General features: G+C 31.9%; 1 non-coding gene across 1 annotated transcript; it reads left to right on the plus strand.

Moving 5' to 3' along the window:
• Positions 1-6,137: 6,137 nt before the first annotated feature.
• Positions 6,138-6,244, plus strand: LOC123230228. Its single transcript, XR_006505040.1, has one exon. It is a non-coding gene; the product is annotated as a small nucleolar RNA R71 (small nucleolar RNA).
• The last annotated feature ends 15,445 nt before the right edge of the window (positions 6,245-21,689 follow it).

The raw sequence follows: 21,689 nt of genomic DNA on the forward strand, positions 1-21,689 counted from the left end.
ATAACAACATAAGGCAATATCAATAACACTCTTCATGCCAACTTCTTTTCATCATCTCATCCTAATGCATTTAAATCCCCATTTTCCCCCACACTTAAAATTTTTCAAGATAGCAACTTCACCAAGCAACAAAATTTAGTTTAAATGCCCTACTAATTTTCATGGTTGGGTGAGGATATTTGTTTTAAGGCTTGGGTTTGTAACATGGTTTTAGCACAAAGAATCGAGGGCTTTGTAAGGCTCAAGGGGCTAACTAGGGAAATTAAAATAGGTTGGCTTTTTAAGCTGAAGGTTTTAGTTTATCATTTTCATGCATGCACATATCAATATGGTCTCAAAACGGTTCAAAACAAGTTCCAGAGATATATTCACACAGGAGAATATCACTCATCAAAGAAACATAGATTGATATATATGTTTCAATCTTTTTCAACTCAAAACTCACGGGATAAATAAATTCACCTCAACTTCAAACAAAACTCTAGGAGTCAATTATCAAAATTTGTTTAAGTGCATACTCCTAGTTAATCTAACAAATCAGTGTACATTGCTCTTCTACTTAATCAGCTAAATCCCAAGGCATGCATACAAATTAATTTATTCAAAGTGAGATTAATGGAATTGTTTGGTTGACTAAAAACAGGGAAGGATACATCAGCTGCCATATTAATAAAAACTAAACTTTGTCGAGCAAGGAACAACAACATAGACAAAGCAAAACAAGGCATACCAAAATAAGCATAACACAACGAATACAGAAAAAAAAAAACTAACAGAAAAACAGAACAGGTGGACAGAACAAAATAAAAGTAGAACAGAATGGAAAAACATAAGAACAGAGCAAAATAAAAAAAAAAAAGACAGGTAAAAAGAAACAGAAAAAAAATAAAATAAAACACAAGTACACCTTCCCCCACACTTAAACCAAACATTGTCCTCAATGTTTAAACAAAACAAAATATAATGAGAACGAAAATTTAAAAGAAAAGGAAAAAGAGACTTCTTTGGATATGGGGAAAAGGAATAGTATTTCGAATTATGGAAAGTTGCAATTAATGGAGGATTCTTCAGATTTTGATGACAACTCTGGTGTAAGAGGCCTCTGATGGGTGTATTATGCTGGTCTTTGATGCTATGAGCAAGTTCTAACCATGGCATTGCAGAATAAGTACAGGGGCTGTTAGGGCTTAAGTGGGAGAGAAAGTGTAGTTTGACGGTATTGGCAAATGAGATTTCATATAACCAAGCATTATACTTGCATTTAAGCATATAGACCCCTTATATTTAACAAAATAACAAATCCAGAGCTAGAGTTTGACAGAAACACATGACCCAGTTCCAGAACACCAAAATGTAGATTTCTCCCCCCGTAAACATTTGTAGAAGGCTAACTGGGACTTGTAGGAGGAAGAAGATGATTGAACAGTAACATAAAAATAAATTAAAATAAACCTAATCGAAAATCATAAAATAATTACTAATTAAACATCCAAAAATCCTAAAACTGAAATTTAAAACTAAAATTGAGACACATAAACCTAAATTAAAAACAAATGTCTAGAAATTAAAATTGAAGCATTAATCAAAATAAGATTGAAAGCTTAGGTTGCCTTATAAGTAGTGCCTGAAAATAATCGAAGTCTTAAATGATAAAGGAGAACATTTTGGCCAAGTGAAAATTTTTTTTTGGAAATCATTTTGTCACGAAATGCTTTTATTTTCTCCTTATAAATTCTAGAACTCTCGTATGCATCATTGCGAATTTCTTCTAATTCTTATAGCTGTAATTTCCTATGTTCACCACTCTCATCCAACTTCATATTGCATTACTTGGCAGCCCAATATACTTTTTGCTTTAATTCAAGTGGAAGATGGCAGGCCTTACCAAATACTAACCTATACGACAACATACCAATTGGCGTTTTGTACGCTGTTTTATATGCCCACAATGCATCCTCTAAACGCAAACTCCAATCTTTTCTTGTTGGACCAATGGTTTTCTCAATGATAGATTTAATTTCTCGGTTCCAAACCTCAGCTTCTCCATTAGTTTGTAGATGGTACGACGTAGCAATCTTGTGTGTTATACCATATTTTTTTAGCAGCTCCTCCATTGTTCGGTTACAAAAATGTTTCCCTTGATCGCTAATTAAAGCCTTCGGAATGTCGAACCTACTGAATATGTTAGATTTAAGGAAACTTGAAACAACTTTAGAGTCATCAGTTCGGGTAGTTTTCACCTCTACCCATTTCGAGACATAATCAACCGCTAACAAAATATAAATGTAACCAAACGAAGATGGAAAAGGCCCCATGAAATCAATACCCTAAACATAAAAAATTTCACAAACAAAAATAAGAGTTTGAGGCATTTCATTTTTCTACGAAATATTACCTGTTTTCTGACAGCATTCACAAGATTTGCAAAAAGAGTATGTGTCTCGAAATAAAGTTAGCCAGAAAAATCCACAATCCAGAATTTTTCTTACTGTCTTTTTTACTCCAAAATGGCCTCCACAAGTATACGAATGGTAGAAGGTAATCATAGAAGAAATTTTAGTTTCAGGTAAGCACCTTCTTATAATTTGATCAACGCAATGTTTTCACAGATACGGATCATCCTATACGTAATATTTTGCATCATTTTTCAGTTTGTCTCTTTGAGCCTTAGATAAATCAGCTAGCAGTATGTTAGTAACCAAATAATTGCGTATCAAGGCAGTCTACAGCTTGTTGAAAATAACTTCTCATAAGGAAATTGCTCTTTCTGCTCTATTTTTACATGAATCAGGCAGCTTAAATGGTCAGCAATACGATTTTCTTATCCAGCTTTATCCTTGATCTCTAGGTCAAATTCACTCAGCAACAGAATCCATCTTATAAGCCTTGGTTTTGCCTTCTTCTTTGTTATCAAATACCTAAGGGCTACATGATCAGAATAAATAACCACTTTAATACCCAACAAATAAGAACGAAATTTTTCTAATGTAAAACAATAGCTAAGAGTTATTTTTCAGTGGTCAAATAATTCTTCTGTGCTTTATTTAAGGTCATCGAGGCATAATATATAGCATGCAACACCCTTCCAACTCGCTGCCCCAAAATAGCTCTTACGACGTAATCACTTACGTCACACATTATTTCAAATGGGAGACTCCAATCAGGTAGCTGGATTATTGGTGCAGAAGTCAGCAGCTGCTTTAACTTGTCGAATGCATTTTTATAACTTTTATCAAACTCGAAAGCCACCTCTTTTTGTAGCAACTTGCATAATGGCAATACAATACACGAAAAATCTTTAATGAAGCATCGGTAAAAACCTGCATGGCCAAGAAAAGAACAAACTTCTCACATATTAACGGGGTAAAGTAAAGATTGAATAAGATCAATTTTAGCCTTATCTACCTCTATACCCTTAGCTGAAACTACATGCCCCAAAACTATACCTTGCTCAACCATAAAATGACATTTTTCAAAATTTAAAACAAGATTAGTTTCAATGTATCTTCGTAAAACAAGTGTAAGATTGTGCAAACAATTATCAAATGAGTCCCCATGAATAGTAAAATTATCCATAAAAATTTCTATAATATGCTCAATATAATTTGAAAATATACTGCCTATACACCTTTGAAAAATAGCCTGCGCATTACAAGCTCTAAATGGCATTCGTCGATATGCAAAGGTTCCAAATAGGCATGTGAAAGTCGTATTCTCTAGATCTTCTAGAGTAATTACAATATGAAAATATCTTAAAAAACCATCTAGAAAACAATAGTAAGCTTGACCAACTAGCCTTTCCAATATTTGATCAATAAATGGCAACGAAAAATGATCATTACGGGTTACCAAATTTAATTTCCTATAATCTATACAAACCTGCCACCCATTCTGAACTCGAGTAGGCAACAATTCATTATTCTGATTTTTTACCACTGTGATGCCAGTCTTTTTCTGTATAACTTGAACAGGGCTGACCCATTCATTGTCTAAAATTGGATAAATCACTCTGGCTTGAAACAACTTCAAAATTTCCTTCTTTACCACTTCCATCATCGATAAATTCAACCTCTTTTGTGGCTTTCAAATTGGTTTAGGTCCTTCTTCAAGAAGAATTCGATGCATACAGGTAGAGGGACTGATTCCTTTAATATCAGCAATGGTCCATCCTATGGCTATTTTGTGCTTTTTCAAAATCTGCACCAGTTTCTCTTCTTGCTGCTCATTTAACTTACTGGAAATGATCACTGGTAAGGTCTCCCCATCTCTAAGGTACACATATTTGAGGTGATTTGGAAGAGGTTTCAGCTTCAGCTCTGGTGCCTGCAAAACAGAAGGTACCAGATTTTCATTTTAGGCACTAGCAGCTCAATATAAGATATATTACCTGTGTTTTTAAGTTCCACAAACTCATTCATCTCTGCCACTATATTCTGCACATTTGAAATTAATTTAAATTCAACTCTTTCTTTCAAAATATTTTCATGGTTAGCCACTTCCAAGTCATCTTCATCATAAAAAATATCCTGTGCTAGAGAATCAATCAAATCAACTGAATACATAGGAAAATCCACATTAGGATATTTCATAACATCCTAAATATTAAATTGGATAGCTTCACCATCAAACTCCATGGTCAATGTGCCTTTATGAACATCAATTTTCATTTTAGCTGTCTTCAGAAAGGGTCTTCCTAGCAAAATAGTTACAGATTGGTCATTATTTTCCATGTCAAGAACATAAAAATCAGCTGGAAAAACTAATTTATCATTAACCTGAACAAGAACATCTTCTAACCTCTTAGGATATGCATTTGATCTATCGGCCAACTGAATAACTACACCAGTTTTTTCTAAAGGTCCAAGATTAAGAGCAGAATAAATGAAATATGACATTACATTAATAGATGCTCCTAAATCTAACATGGCCTTTTCAATTTTAGTGCCTCCTATTGTGCAAGGGATGCAAAACATACCTGGATCTTTACATTTTTCAGAAAGATTTTTTTGAATTATGGCTGAAACATTTTCTCCTACCCTTGTTTTTTCACATCTTCTGAGTCTTTGCTTCCTTTTCAATATACATAGCTCATTCAAAAATTTAGCATAACAAGGCACTTGTTTGATTGCATCAAACAGTGGAATATTGACTTCACACTTTTGAAAGGTCTCATATAAATCTGCATTATGTTCGTACTATAGTTTTAAAGCGTCAGGAAAAGGGGGAATAGGTTTATATTCACTAAAAGAAGGATATTTACCTGTTACTGTATTTTTGGAAGGATTATTTTCTACTGTCGCTTCCTCTCTGTTTTTCGCTTGCTGTGTTGGTACAGGTGGTTCTTTAATTGGCATCTCCAGCTCTTTTCCACTTCTTAGCACTATGACACTAGCATTCTCCTTTGGGTTTACCACAATCTGTGATAGCAGTATGCTTGAATTTTGTGCTTCCAATCTACTGATTGCAGTAGCCACCTAACTCACTTGATTTTTCAGATTTTGAATGCTAGTTCTGGTTTCCTGCTAAAATTTCACAATGTTAGTAGCCAAAGTTTTAACAATATTTTCAAGAGATATACCTGACTCAGAATTTTGAGTTGGTTACTACTGTCTAGGAATATAAGGCTACTGGTATGGCTGAAAGTTATTCAAAGGCTGATTCGTATGTGCATTCCCATAACGAAGATTAGGATGATCTTTCCAACCTGAGTTGTAAATTTTCGAATAAGGATTATAATTGTGATTTCGTTGTTGCTATCCTGAAAATCCACCTACTGTATTAGCTTGTTCAAGCAGTCCTCTTGAAGTGTTGGGCACATATCAGTTAGATGCCCTCCTACTGAACAAATTTTGTAAACTTTTGCTGCCTCTATTTTTCCTATAGCCATTTAACGTACAAGAGTAGTTAGATCATCAAGTCGTCTTTCAATATAAAAGACATTTACCTCATTGACATGCTGAGATGAATGGTCTGATCTATTCCTAAATTGTTGTGAATTCGATGCCATGTTTGTAATTAAATTTCAGGCTACTTCAGGTGTTTTATCAGCCAATGCTCCACCACTTACTACATCAATCATATTTCTCTCATTTGATAGAAGTCTTTTGTAGAAATATTGAATAAGTAACTTGTCACTAATTTGATGATGTGGACAGCTTGCACAGAGTTTTTTAAAGCGCTCCCAATATTCGTATAAAGACTCTCCACTCTGCTACCTAATGTCGTAGATTTCTTTCCTTATGCTGGCAACTCTTGATGCTAGAAACAATTTCTCCATAAATAGTCTCTTCATCTCATGCCAAGTGGTGATACTTCTAACAGGTAAGTAATACAACCAATCTTGCACATCATCTTTCAAAGAAAACGAAAAAGCTCTCATCTTGATTTGTTCTTCGATTACTCCATTCGGTTTCATACCTGTGTATACCACATGAAATTCCTTTAAATGTTTATGAGGATCTTCACCTACGGAGCCACAAAAAATAGGTAAAAGATGAATTAGTCCAGATTTTAATTTGAAGGTAGTATTAACATTTAAATTAGGAAAAGTAATGTAGTGTGGTTATTGATTCAAATTTGGAGTAGCAAGCTCTCTTAAAGTCTGATTTTCAGCCATGTTTTCCTCTGTTTCACAAGCACATCTATGTGCATGCAGTCTCTTTTTTGCTTATTTTCTCAGCCATTTTGTAGTCTTTTCAATTTCTAGATCAAATTGTAAACTAGCTTGTTTCGAAGATCGTGTAACGAACATACAAATTAAAAACTCTCCGACAACAGTGCCAAAATTTGGTATGTGTTGTCGTCGACACTCAAATTAAAATCTTAAATTCCTGTAACAAAAATGTAGTATAGGAAAGTAGGGATCGTTCCCTCGAAGAGCTTTGATTAGTATATCATCACAAACAAATTGAAACAATAAAATAAGAGGGGTTTTGAATTGAATGCAAATTATATTTAAAAACTATAAAAAAAAATTCAGCAAAATAATTTGAAAGTAAATAATCAATTAAACAAACCTTAGTCTACGGTCACATCTACCATTGGAACTACGATTGATCATCGAAACCAAAAATATCAAATTAATTATTCAAATATTTATTATGGTATTAAATTTACCTGTCCTTCCTTACAAATAGTTAACCAAGACCATGTATTCCAATTAACCCTTATTGATTAATAATTCAGATACGATCTCAAGTTTAATTAAACAATAGCATTACGAATTAGAAAGACCAATGAAGCAAGACAACGCAAGCGTATGACATTGCATTTAATCTAGTTGATTATTTTCCCAGGATTTACAGTTTCTGATGCAACAAACGATAAACTTAGTTGCCACTTCGATTATGTGGATTGAACAATTATGGATTCAACACCTAAACTAGCAATAGATTATATTAATTAATAAACTAATTGCGCACCTTAGAAATCAATCAACACAATCATGAAAAATAATTCAGAAAGATAATCAATACTCGAATAATTAAAAAGATGTATTAAAGAACAAAAATAAATCTCACAATCATTGTAGTTCCATGGTTTCAGATCCCTTCAACCAAGAGAAATTATTCAGCCCCTGTAAACCATATTTTGCTCTTTAATCCTCCAATTACAATGGTCGATTCCTTTTAGCAAAATAAAAATAAAAGTATATATATTATCTCCCTACTAAAAATCTGGAAAATAAAAGTCAATCCTAATCTCCTAATCTAACCAAGCAAAAGTTATACATATCTTCCCAAAAAGAAAGGAAAAGATATATATTTTAATGTATATCCTTCCTTATCTATCTCAGTTAATCCTCTTTTCCAACTAGTAATTATCTTTTTTCTAGGAAGCAAATCTTGATATTTTGTGGACCTTTGCAGCTGATCTAGACATCTAGATTTAATTTTTGGATTTTGCTTTTGTCATTTCATGTGCCCACACCTAGTCAGCATCATATAATTTGCAGATTAATATGTCTGCTCCAGTTTTTCATCTTTTTGGTCCAACTTACTCCAAAAATTCTCAAAGCTTCCTAAATGCGAAAAGATAAGTAATTCCATTAGATTGAATTAAATTTCCACACAACATAAGGAAATTATAAATCAAAATAATAACAATTAATAGCGTTATCAACATAAAATCAAACAACATAAATAAAATGATTGAAGTGCCCTTATGTCCAACTTTAGACTATTTCACTTATAATGTCCTGCTTACTTGTTACTTGCAAAAACATGAAAAGCGAGAGAGTGAGAGATAAGTTACTTAGTAAGGAGGGGAATTCAACTTAACTTTATCTTATATTTTCCTTAACTTGGATCCACCCTAACTAGGTCATCAAAAGCACCTCTCTTAGAATCCTTACTTTGATGATGTGGAACTTACTTCACATAACTTATCTCAAGAATAGTTATGGTCCCTTTTAGCCATCTCGAGAAACTATAAGGTCTTGTAACTTTGATGACTTTCTCTCGACCATCTAAAGTACGCTTGAGATCCTAAATTTGGATGACTCTCAAAATATATGGAAACTAAGATGAAAGTGCTTAAAAAACTTCCTTCACATAACTTATCTCAAGAATAGTTATGGTCCCTTTTAGCCATCTCGAGAAACTGTAAGGTCTTGTAACTTTGATGACTTTCTCTCGGCCATCTAGAGTACGCTTGAGATCCTAAATTTGGATGACTCTCAAAATATTTGGAAACTAAAATGAAAGTGCTTAAAACATTATTGGTACCTCTGTGTCAATTGGTCTAGGTTGAAACAGAGATTTGACACCTTGACCATGTGAGTTACATACTATATGTAATCTCTTTTCCGTACACACACTATTAGACCACAATATCATGTATAGGCTCTAGTGTAAGTACTATGTTCCTATGCGAACTGTTATGCTCTCTTGCGGGTGTGTGTAGAAAGCATTTTACCTGTGCCCCTTCATAAAAACCCTCATAAAATATTAGAAAATGTTACTATAAATAAAAAATTAGACAATTTAACAACCATACTTTATACAAAATCATACAAAAATAAAAAAATAATGTAAAAATCATTTTACCACCTAAGTGAAAATATTATTTTACCCCTTAATGGGTGTGCATAGACAAATATCCATTTGTCTGCTAGTAGGTGCAACATTATTGATGAGAATATAATTTAATTTTTGGTTAAATTCATCGTTTCACTCTATAAATTGAATCATAAAATGACCATAAACATTTTCCTATTAGCTAACAACCAGTTTTAACTTAAAAAATCTTACATTTTTAAGCGAAATTCAAAAATTTAATTTTACTCCTTAAACTTTTTATTGGGGGTGTTTGTAGTCCAATTTGGTATGATTTGAGAGTTTTTTAAACCAAACTAAAAAACGGTTTGAAAAATTTTCAAATCAAAACTGAAAAAATATGACTTGGTTCGGTTTGGATTACAGTTTGAATCAATTAAAATCATTCAATTTTAAATATATATTATTTAATAAAATTAATTAAATCATAGTTTTCTAGAATATAACATAAACATGTAAAATAAATGTAAAAGGTATATGCAATATACATATAAAGAAAATAACAAAATAAAAGATAAGTTATACACCTAATTTCTTTTTCAAAAACTATGTCAATGTAGTTATATATATATTTTAAAAAAATATGGTCTACAGTTTGTTTTGGCTTGAAAATCGTTCAAACTATAACTTAAACTAAAAACCATTTTTTAAAAAATTACTAGCCCAAACTAAACCATTTTACAAACCAAACCAAATCAAACTATAATTTTTAAACAATTTAGTCCAATGTTACTATTTGAATTGAATTATGCAACCCTTGCTTTTTATTAATGGAAAATCTACCATTTTTTTTTATAAAGTTGCTATTTCAAGATTAAATCTATACCTTAGTCTAACAAATAACTAATTTTAAACTCAAAAAAGTGATATTCATCATGAAAAATTGAAAATCCTAATAAAAAAGAAAAACAAAACAATGAACGTTAAAACAAATAATTAAATAAGTTAATACTAACCTTATAATTTATATTAGGTTCAAGTCTACCAATGATGGGTCGACCTGACCTGGTTTCATTAAAACTGTCAAAAGGCAGTTACATGGTAGTTGGACTATTACATATATATATATATATATATATATATATATATATATATATATACACATACAAAACTGCACCCAACATGAGAGGAACATAATTTATATTTTCTAGAAGAAGAAAATCTTCTTCCTCTTGGAGAACAAAATAACACAAAAAAAATAGAGATCATGTCTCCCAAATGAAATGGGGTCGTTAAAATGACTCACATCAACACTTGGTGTCATATTCAGATGGGCTTTGTCGCAAACTCTTAGTTAGGTATGCCAATTTATGTTTATAGTATTCACATAATGATTTTTAGCATGATTTAAATGTTTCCAATGTTGGTATCAGAGTCTAGATTATGTATATGTCATGTTATCTATGAATAAAATTATGTATTATGTGAATAATATAATCTAAATTTTTTTTTTTTGTGATTGAAATTTTGTTTAAATTTGAATTTTGAGCATGAATTGAATTTGACCAAATTACATGAAACAAAATGTTAGAAACATGTTAGGATGAAGCCTAGATGTCCTTTACATGCATTGAATTAAAAATCGCCTAAAAATGATGTCAAAATCAACACATTTAGAGCCAAAACTTGAGACCCATGACGTGACTTTCATGCCACCATTTCCCAGAATTCTGACAATAATGGAATTAGAAATTGGTACGAGAAGACTCATCATCAAATAAGCTTCAAAAGCCCTATGGTATCGTCAACGAAAGATGGCAAAAAAATGGCCAATTGAGTGGTTTAGAGTCTAGGATTCTTCATTGATAAAAGTTGTAATTAAGTTGGGAAAACCTGATTATTTGACCATTTGGTCAACTAGTCAACTTATGGTTAATCAAGTTGAACTCAAACTAGTCAATGCCTATCTGAGTAGTCAACTAGTCAACAATCAAAGCTTGACTAGTCACTATTAACTAATTAATAGCAATTAGTCAAGATTGATCAACAGTCAACAACAATCGTTTGATGTATGTGAGTATGTAGAGGGCACTTGAAAGACTTCTTCTAGCATTTATGGCTCACTCCTGGCATGTGTATGCATTGTTTTGATGTGTACGATGCCCACTCAATGCATGAAGGTGCATAAGACCATGTTTTGGTGCAAGACAACATATGAGACATTGTTTCTGACATGTTTGAGTGCATGAAACCTATTTTTGGTGCATGACAACCTTGATGCTTGAATCTGTGCATGGAATGTGTCATATAGGTCCTATGATAATGCAATACATCATTCGTGCTCCTGAAAACACATATCGATGTTTAAAACATATGTTTCTAATTCATGCTAGTTTGTTGACTAGGGACCATCACTTTAAGTATATGATGTGATCATTTGATGATTTAATGGTGTATGTTAGAACTATGTATATATAATCAATTATACTTTCTTAATAGGAAAAGAGATGGTACATAGTCTAATCATATTCAAGCATAACCATTAGCCCCGTAATTAATGATCTTGTTTAGGGCAAAGAGTGAAACACGGGTAAAAGCCACAAGGAAGTAGTTGTGTATGAGTGAAGTAAATAGACACACCCTTGTATGCCAAGGTATACACGTCTATGTATTTAAGGTAGAAGAAAAACAAGTGTAAGGTAACTAGGCTAGAAATTTAAGGGTTGTCCTAAACAATAGTACAAAGATCCCTAGTATGCAGTAGTACCTTACGTGTCTAAGAGTTAAGTCACAGAGTGGCACAAGATATATTTTTAGGTGAAAGTGAGAACAACCCAAGTTGAGTTATAGCCCGAGATGCATGCATGCTAGACACCATAAGATTGTTACAAAGGGGCATCATGAGTACACATTTACTATATCGCCTACAGTAGGGTATATCTGTAGTAAGATAATAAACCTACAGTAGGGTAGTTGCTCGTTGTAAAACCCAGGAAAGATACAGTTTGGTATAGTGAAATAGAGAGATAACTCATATGGCTAAGGTGTCATATCTTTGTATTTGATCTGGATCGATTGACTTAGTATACAACTTCATTATAATTTTCAAATTTAAATGTTTCCATTGAGTTAGATAGGGTCACATCAAATAAGAATCTAGATGAGTGGTTCCTTAGTGACCAAGTAAGAGCAGTTTGATCAGAGAGTCTTCACATATAGTCTAGATAATCCCTAGAGTATAGTATAAACATAAAAACAGTATATCAGACCTAATATCATCCATAAAGGAGTTTGATGCCAACTCTGGATGACAAAGATAGCAAAGGTCGAGACCAAGGGCATTTTGGAGATTTTGACAAAGGTTATCAATAGAGTCTCCTATTAACTAAATGTTCTTATCACTCATTCCTCTACTTTCTTATGTGTAGATACAAATTATTATGATGGCTACAGGATGAGTGTCGGTCAGGGAGCATAGAACTTTAAGGGCATTTATGTCTTTTTAGTTTATTTCCAAATTTCTTATTTTTTATTTTTATAACTGTGTTAGACTACTCATATTATGATTTTAGTTTGTGCTTGTATATTTGTCATCTTTTGTTATGCTTCCAAGACATTTTTTATCAAAGGTATTTGAATCATTTTATAGGTTTAATAAATACAATTTTATTCAAGTGTTTTTGAATTTATTACTTGTTTGGTATCATTTAATTGCCTAAAATAGACAATTTGGTGAGTTTTTCTTCTAAAAGGCAATACTTGTAGAGGGAAGAGTTACACTTGGGTGGCATTGAGACTAGGGTCAAAGGGTGGCGACCCTTTAAGGAAGCCAATAACCATCACTATTGCGTTTGGAAAGTTCTGATGAACTTTCTAATGGACCGAGATCACATTGCATTAATTCTCCCTTTTGCTTTGACAATCAAGTTTTAATTAATCAAATAAGTAAATTACAAATTATTCACAAAAGCCCATGATCTGAAGTTAGGTGTTACACCAATAAATCATGCAATCTCAATTGTGACTCTCGGTATCAATAGGATGGATATACATATCACCTTACATCAACAAATGTATTCCCTACTTATGCCTTTAATATACTTTACGTTTACTTTAGCAAACAAACAAAGTATATTAGTTACGTCAGACCTAATATGATTAACTCTTAATTTTTCACCTGGTAGAAGTGTATCCTTCACTTTGGCGAATAAGGTTCCAACGAAGAGGGGCTTAATTAGGGTGTCATATTAAAAGGTACCAACTGTAATCCTAGACTTAATATTCACTTTGAATGTTTTAATTAATCAGTCTTATTGATTTTAATCCACATATTAGGTGATATTTATGCAAAATAAAACCTACACATACATTCTACAATGTAAATAAAACATACTAGTACACAATCATAACTAATGTCAAACCCCTTGAGCTAAGAGGGGTTTGATTAGTCAACCTAGGTTAGTCTTGCTCTTTAGGGCTTTGTGTTTGTTTTTCGACTTCAATCTTCGATATTACATGACTTTATTTCCTAGTTATAATATTCTACAAAACAAAAATTAAACCTAATCTAAAAGAAGAATAAATGATAAGGTAAGACATGCATACCTTATTTTATAAGATTACAACCCCTAAATAAAACATTCAAACACATAGTTCCTTTGGTTGTGTACTAAACATCATGAATAAATACATCCATAGATGTATAATTTAAAATTAAAATTAATTAAATTTAATAATTATTTACCAAATTTCAAATTACATTTTGGTCCCTTGAACTTGAACTTTTGCATAATTTACTTACCCAAAAAGTTCAAAAATTTGTAATTTAGTCCCTATTTATCAAAATAAGCTAAAACTAAAATTCCAAGCTCATCCAAGCATGCAGGTCATGGTGCTAGCCATTCATGCCTTCTACCAAAGTTAGGTAATATGCCATGTAAGTCATCCTCACATCAGTAGCAACAACACAATTTGAAGGTGATTTTATGCAACTACACAAAATCAATGACTTATCAACTGAATTACAAAAACCTACAAATTTAATAAAGACAAGCAAAAATCCAAGAATCCAAAACTCAACAAATTGACAGAGCTTACTTTGCACACGAGACACAACAATCATTCAATAACATAAATGCAAATCGTAATTAACAAATTAAAAAAAATTGGTTTTTATTAACCCAATTCTATATGTAATCAACATACAAAAATTAATCAAAACATGCAACAGACATGTTTTAAAGAAAAATATGTCAAATGGTAGCAGCTTTAACACCACGTTCAGTTCTTGGGGCACCGATAACTAACAACATAATGAAATTTAAAACTTATAAAAACAAATAATCTTAAAAACCTAACTAGGATGCTAGTTTTGAACATATGATTCATGAACATGCTATTAACATTCATAAGGTTTAATTGAATTTATACTTGGATTAGACGACTCCTTCATTCTTTATGTGGCAAGAGAAGACACTATCCAACCTTCAATAGGTGATACCTTAATATCAACACAAAAAACAAACTTGATTAGAGGCTTATTCAATCACGAGAGGTTATTAATATGTGTGTTTGAGAGAAAGAGTAAGAGGCTAGGGTTTTGCAAAAATTCTTCTATTATTTTTCTCATGAATGTGCATCTATGTATATAATTTGGACACCTTGAATGGTCAACACATTAACATGGATGTAACACGCATAGGTATGTCTTGAAGGAAAACTAGTCTTTGTGCATGAGTTTAATTGTTGTGTGAAGGATTAAGTATGATTTAAAAGTCAAAGTGTGAGTTTTTAGTGACACATAGTCATGCACAGTAAGGTGATACCTGTGTGTCATTGCCACATTAGATAAATAAAAAGGTTTCATGTAAATTTTAAATTTAAGTGACATATGGTCGTGTGCCTATGAAATACACCTATGTGTGTTGAACATGGTTTTAGTTTTTTAAAAGGTGCGTTCGTTGTGTTTTAGGATTTCTATCTTTAATCAAATGCACAAGACTTTCAAAGTGTGAGAGAGAGAGATCGCAAATTTGGATCATCTAGCTTCATGGTGACAGTTTTAATGAGTGAATTCTAATGTTATGGTAAAGTGAAAGGAAGAGAGAAGAAGACCATATGGTTAACCATGTTGTAGTAATCTTGGCAAAAGGTAAGTGAAACTTTCTCTATACTGAGTTTTACTTTCTAAAGAATAACTCCCCACCGATTTGTGATAAGAATCTTTGTTCATGCATTGATCTTGTTGTAAGTATTTGTATTGTATATATATTATACATATAAAGGGGTGATTATGTACATGATGAAGTATATGATATTGAATGAATCTTGAAATAGATGGTATTCTTTTGTGTCAATGTGTGCGATGAGAATAGATGTTTAATTACTTATTTATTTGAGTTATATGCATTTAATTTGTTTTTAAACCTGTTCGATAATGATAGTCACTTTGAGATAGGTTGAAGACATGAGAGGATTATGTTTTGTTGAATAAGTTCTGGGGATCTATTGAATTATGGTCATATATTTTGTGATGGATGAATGAGCATGCGTTTACCTGCATTTAGACATAAAGTAGAATTGGATTAGAATAATGTGTTGATCATTATTTTGTGCCAAGATTGCTTAAACAGTGGGTAAACATGCAAAAATTAAGTAGGGATTGAATTAGGGTTCAATTCTTAACATTTTCTACATTTTAGACTCGATGCACAATTATGTGAGAAGGGACACATGATCGTGTATATAAAACCTATAATTTAGCTTACATTTTCTGATAGCCCAATGATTATTAGACATCATAACTAATGAGTAGTCAACAAGGCCACATGGACTACACATGTGTAGGAGTGAAATGATTGAAACACCTCTATAAAGTGGCATGGTTAAGATAAGTTTAGAAAGGAAAATGGAATAAATATCTAAAGGGGTACACACCAGTGTTAGAAAAATCACATGCCTGTGTGTATAAAAAAATTAACATATAAGGCGATGCCACAGGGAATTAGCCATGTGCATGGAAGTAAAGAAACACACCTCTGTAGGTCCATAGACATGCACCCCTATATGTGTAGTGTAAATTAAAGATAAAAAGATAGGGAAATAGGCTAAGGATATATAGGTCATCCCAAAAGCTAGAAAAGAGATCCTAGGTATGTAGTAGTACCTTACGTGCCAAAGAGTTAAGTCACAGAATGACATAAGATGCATTTTTTTAGGTGGAAGCGAGTGCAAGCCAAGTTGAGTTAGGGGTCAAGACGCATGCATGCTAGATATCATAAAATTATTACAAAAGGGCACCATGAGTACACAATCCCTACACTGCCTATAGTATGGCACATCCATAATAAGGTACTTACTTATAATAGAGTCTAGTTGAGATATAGTTTTGGTGTATAGAACAGAGAAATAGCTCACATGGCCAAAGTGCCAAAACTTTGTATTTAATTTAAATAGATCAACCTTATACACAGTTTCAGCCATAACTTCTAGATTCAGATACTTTCATCGCATTTAGTATGGTCATGAGAGATAGGAATATGGAGAGTAGTTCCTTAGTGATCAAATAAGACACAATTTGACCTTAGAATTATGACATTTAGCCTAGACAATCCCTAGAGTATAGTATGAGCATATAAATGATGCCTAAAACTTATCATCATCCACGGAGGAGTTTAGTGTTGACTTTTGGCAATAAAGATAATAAAGGTCCAGACCAAGCGCATTTTAAGGAGTAAGTAAAAGTTAGCAGTAGAGTCTCTTACTTACTAAATGTTTTATCACTCACTCTTTTACTTTCATGTATATAGGTACAGGTGATCGTGATGGTTTAAGGACGAACAAAGGTCAACGAAAGTTGTGAGGACATTTCTGCCATTCTGGCTTACATGAGTTTTATTATTGTTATGAGTTTAATTATGTAGTTGACTACATATTGTTACTTTTTAATTATATTTTGGGTTATGACATCTTTTACACACTTTCGACTATGTTTTTTATTAAGAGCATTTTGGTCATTTTCTAGAAATTAATAAATGATGTTTATTCAAAGCCTTTATAAAAGTTCATTTATGAGTTTTAAATGTTTTGAAAAGTTAAGCATGCTTAACTAGTCAATTTAGTGACCTCTTTTTCCAAAGAGTAGTATTTCTAGAGAGGGTGTTACAATGGAACAACCATTCCTTTTCTTGTGGTGGTGCACAATCACCATGTACAATTATGCTTAGTCAAGGAAAAAGTCAAACTAAACTATTTTAATCCTATTTTCACAAGCCTAGTTCATTTACAATGTCACTTTCATTACCAAACACCAAGATCATCATCAAATAACCTTGTCTTTGAGTTCAAATCAACTTCTATGTGTATGTGACCTATAAGCTCTCTATTGAGCTAGTAATACCTAGATTCAGATTGAATCTAGGCATAGACCAAACTTGGCCTCTAGTAAAACATTATACCGACCCAATTAATAAAGTGTCAGTAGACATCTCTTAAGCTTTTACAATATCTTGATTTTATGACGTTCAATCTTTTTATCAACCAACATCTCTCAAAGCTAAGACATAGAAGTGTGTCTATCTTAATAGCTTATCGATATGAAATGATACAAATCAATGACCAACACGGATAAAACTGCAAAGTAATCCTATTGTGGCCATAAATTCAAGTGGTCATAAATGTTTTTTAGTACTCTAACGTGAGATATCTTCTCTCATGCTCTAAAGTGATGAATTATTTACTAGTCAATTATAGCCTTTATGTATCTCACAATGTATCCAATCACTACCTTTATTGTTACCCCAATCACTACAATATGTTGGATAATGTTAAACTATACCAATCCTTATACGAGATAATTTGATGACCTCAAGTCAAAAGATCAAATGCACTCGTGGTGTTCAAAAGATTTATTACATAAAGACTAGAGCAATTATCTATATGGATATTTTCTGGTCAAGTTAGTCTAAAGAACACATCTACAACGTACACTCATATGTTGCACTAAGCTATTTATAAACAGTTTTGAAACATGATAACTGTTGCAACCTTTTAGTAGAGTTGTTCGACATTATGATAATCTCATTATCATTATATATGCCCTTAGTCATAGTAATATCGAGATTATGGACATTTCTAGAATAGCCACTTAATGTGTGCATAGGATTCCCACAATTGATCATCTAATTCTCTTATTATAGTTCTAGTATCCTAAGGGCATATTATTCATACAATCATATAATCAATACACATTCTTTATATTAGACTTGAGTTTACAAGGTTTTCATATATTTGGTTTTGTGTTTCTATTTCAAACATAAATGGCTAATTCTCTTTATTATAAGACTAAGAAGGATCGGATAGTCCTCATGAACTTATAGTACTTTTATTTTTATATTTAATAACACCTTGATGTTTGATTTAATGAATGGAACCGTAATACTTATGTCCTGTTTAGGTCCAACTTTACATATTCTAGTAGGCTTACATAGACTATCGAAAGGTAGATATAAAATTAGTGCATGCATTCATTAAACTTAGAACCTTGATACTAGAAATAGGTCAAATCCTTATAGTCATTAAAGTCATAAAACGTATGTTATTTGAGTATGATGTAAGTAGGTGCTTGTTTAATGCTTACACATTTAGTCAACCTCGCAAGGGGAACTAGAGTAACTTAGGATATCCTACCATCAATACGCCACGATCACTATAGGAATTTTACATCATCTATGAGTTTATGAAGGATAATCAGTGAAGTCTTATTTCTTACGAGCTCTTATTATATAAGTTCAATAACAATGATATAGCTATGATAGTTGCATTAATTAGTTCTATTTTATGTAGTCTAGTTATTAAAAGTAGTCGTAGTCAAATTTTCTTATTACAATTTTACATTACTCAATCTCCTTAGCTAACAAAAATCTAGAAACAAATTAATAGTCAGTTTCCCAATTCCTGTAGGATTAATCTCTATTATACTACTTGTTGACTTGCACACTTATGAGTAAGATGCAACAAGTTTTTGGTGATGTTGCTAGGGGTTGGTGTTAAAATTGATACTAACATAATTCGTGATGTTGCTAGGGGTTGGTGTTAAAATTGATACTAACATAATTCGTGATCTTACTAGACTGAGGAATTTCTTTCTTTTCACTCGCAAATTATTGTCTACGAGAGTTGATCACTCTTGTTCTCTTTTGTAAGCTTTACCTAGTTTATGACCAAATTGAGGATGACAAAAAGACTAGATTTTGATATCAAGATCAAGAAAACCATTCGTAATATGAGAAAAAAACAAGCAAGAACAAGAAATCAAGCTAGAGGAACCAGAGATTAATCCTAATACTAACATGGTGGAGATGATGAACCAACCACAAGCACTTCAAGACAATATGATCCCATCCACCAAGGATACTACCACAAGTGTTGTTAGGCCAACCGTTAATGCTTATAACTTTGAGATAAAACCTGTCAATGCTTTTATATATATATGTGTGTGTGTGTGTGTGTGTATACACAAAAAAAAAGAAATTCATATTTATAAGCAATAATCATAAGATACAATAAATTTTATGGTATCTCAAAATTATATTCACAACTAAGAAATAGGGTTAGGTACTCCGTTTTGATATTATTGTTATGTTTTCTATCTCAGTGGGATGATGAGTCTTAATTAGAGATGACAATTTTTGCTCGAATTTAGGGTCCCTGACCCTTTCCAAATCTAATAGGGAGGGAATTCCCTAATAAAAAAGAGATCGATATGGAGATGAAAAATATCCCTTTAATAGGCGACAAGGATACATGTATCCCTTCCCCTCCCCACCTTCGTCCCGATCCCTACTCTTTTATATAAATATTTTTATTGAAAAAACTAACATATCTTTATAATTTTAGATTATTTGTGTTTTTCAAATTTATTTATGTTTTTGTTGTGCATATTAAGGTGATTAACATATGTTATTTGTGATATTTGAAATAACGAGTTAGTTTTAATTTTAATTAATTTTGTTATTTAATATATTTATGTTATATTTAGAGGGTACGAGAAAGAGAGTTTTCCCCATAGGTACGAGAATGGGGAGGGGTTTCCTCGTGAGCAAGAGATAGGGAGAGGATAGAAAATCTTTGTCATCCTTGTAACATGGATAGGTCAAGGACGAGGATTGATATACCCAATGAGAATGGAAACATAGAATAGGGTATTCGATCCTATCCCTCCCCATCGCCATATTGAGTTTTAATTCACTGAAAAAAGGATATAAAGGTTGAAACATTTGTGCATTAAGTGAAATTTATGATTTTGTGTAACTACGATAACAAAAATATAATCTTCACTAAACATCAATATTGATATATGTACCTTAATCTTGAGTCATTAGTATATCTTTGTGAACTATAGTTTCATGGATATAAGAATACTATTTCATAAATATGGAATTTCAAAAAAGTTTAAGCAACACCACCTTTCGGTTTTTACAAATTCTTGAATGATGAGACTTGCTCAAATGTTTAATGAACTATTCATTGAAAGTTTTGAAAGTTATTATTCATTAGATTCAAAACTAGATGCAAGGAAAAGATGTAATCCAAAGGGCATATCAAAAGTGGACAAAGTCCCTATAATTGGTGTTCTAGGAGAGTATATGTGAAATTGTCACTAAATTGATATACTTCAATCAAATAATTTAGTTAGATTAAATTATTAAAGTTTCTAATAAATAAAATGCTTAATTCAAGAATATGATGTCATCTGTATGGTGGAGTCAAACAATGTAAGTGAATTCTTTGTCTTACATTTATGATACAAAGAGGTACCATAATACTTTGGTGAAGTGGATTAAAATTTATATAGCAGTGACTATCCTTAAGTATTTGGTGGAAGAAATGGAAAACGTATGGGTTTCTTTGAGAGTTATAGGAGTCTAAGACAAGGTAATCCATTGTCTCTTATTTGTTATACTCGAGGAGGTATTGTCTTGTCTTTTTTGTGTAAATGGATTGGGTAAATTTGATTTTATCCAAGGTTTATATTTAGTGTGACTTTGATAAAGCAATATCTAACATTTTTTTTTTTGAATATAAAATTTGGTATATATATTATAAAATTGAGAATTATTAAATCTTTAATTTAAAATTATTCGATTATATTATAATACATTATTTATATAGTAAAAAATATATACGTAGAATTTTATTATATATCCCACCAATCTCAGATTCCCTCTATCTCTTTTTTAAATTTTAAACTCAGTTTTCTTAGCACTTTCTCACTAACCAAACACTCGTAAGATACAAAATAGTGGGAGATGAAGCAAGGACTTCTCTGAAACAGCATTCTTCACTAAACCAAACAAAAAGTTTAGTTACTCAGAACACCGTGCAAATTCAAATCTATCATAAACTAAGTGAATTCTAAAGAGGGTGTAAAATGCAAAACACTAAAGTTAGAATATGTACTGATGATATAAATTGAAATTGCAAAATTACTCAGAAGATTACTTTTCAGATGAGGACTCTGAAAACGATGAGGGAAAAATAAACTTGTCTAAAATAGATAAGGATGTTAATTCTCATCGGATTTTTATGAATAGAATAGAAAGTTTACAAGTACCTTTTAATATATTCATAGACGATGAGGAACTCATATCATTAGAACCCGAAACTAATCCGTAGTCAGTGATTAGCTTGTCT

This window comes from Mangifera indica, chromosome 11, assembly GCF_011075055.1.
Source record: "Mangifera indica cultivar Alphonso chromosome 11, CATAS_Mindica_2.1, whole genome shotgun sequence".
NCBI lineage: Eukaryota > Viridiplantae > Streptophyta > Magnoliopsida > Sapindales > Anacardiaceae > Mangifera > Mangifera indica.